Source organism: Schistocerca gregaria, chromosome 6 (genome assembly GCF_023897955.1).
Source record: "Schistocerca gregaria isolate iqSchGreg1 chromosome 6, iqSchGreg1.2, whole genome shotgun sequence".
NCBI lineage: Eukaryota > Metazoa > Arthropoda > Insecta > Orthoptera > Acrididae > Schistocerca > Schistocerca gregaria.
In genome coordinates this window covers 364,897,835-364,898,722 of record NC_064925.1, presented here as the reverse complement: position 1 = coordinate 364,898,722, position 888 = coordinate 364,897,835, and the positions used below count along the sequence as shown (strand labels likewise).

At 41.9% G+C, this 888-nt stretch overlaps 1 non-coding gene across 1 annotated transcript; it reads left to right on the top strand.

Moving 5' to 3' along the window:
* The first annotated feature begins 246 nt into the window (after window positions 1–246).
* On the top strand, window positions 247–353 carry LOC126279315 (U6 spliceosomal RNA). The gene has a single exon (XR_007550800.1). It is a non-coding gene; the product is annotated as a U6 spliceosomal RNA (small nuclear RNA).
* The last annotated feature ends 535 nt before the right edge of the window (window positions 354–888 follow it).

Here is an 888-nt window from a genome sequence, read left to right as displayed (position 1 = left end):
CGCCACCTTCCTTCCAAACTTTACAGAAGCTCTCCTGCGATCCTTGCAGAACTAGTACCCCTGAAAGAAAGGATATTGCGGAGACATGGCTTAGCCACAGCCTGTGGGATATCCTTTCTTTCAGGAGTGCTAGTTCTGCAAGGTTCGCAGGAGAGCTTCTGTAAAGTTTGGAAGGTAGGAGACGAGATACTGGCAGAAGTAAAGCTGTGAGGACAGGGCATGAGTCGTGCTTGGGTAGCTCAGTCCGTACTTGCTTCGGCAGTACATATACTAAAATTGGAACGATACAGAGAAGATTAGCATGGCCCCTGCGCAAGGATGACACGCAAAATCGTGAAGCGTTCCATTTTTTTTCAATGGTCAATGATAGAATGCATTTTGTTCTGATGGCGCGCCAAAGTGGAGCATGGCGCGGAAAGTATTCCTATTTTATTTCACTTCTCCTTTCTCCTCCTCTTCTAAGTTTTTTTTCTCCTTATACATGTTTATCCCTTTTACACATAGCTCTCTATCTGCAGCCTATTTGTTTTTCTTTCTCCAGTGCTCCCCCATAACAAAAACAAAAGAAGACTAAAAAAAGAGTTTGCTGCTGATGGTGAGACTGTATACTCCTTTATGTTAACAAAAAAAATAAAAATAAAAATAAAAATAGAAGACCTTTGCGGAAATATAGCTACCTCTTATGTTTTCCATAAAAAAAAGGTCTGTAGAGCACTTGCCCGCGAAAGGCAAAGGTCCCGAGTTCGAGTCTCGGTCCGGCACATAATTTTAATCCGCCAGGAAGTTTCATATCAGCGCACATTGCGCTGCAGAGTGAAGATCTCATTCATTGTGTATTTGTTTAGTAATTGCCTAATAATGTCAGTGAAAAAGATATGAAAACTGGCA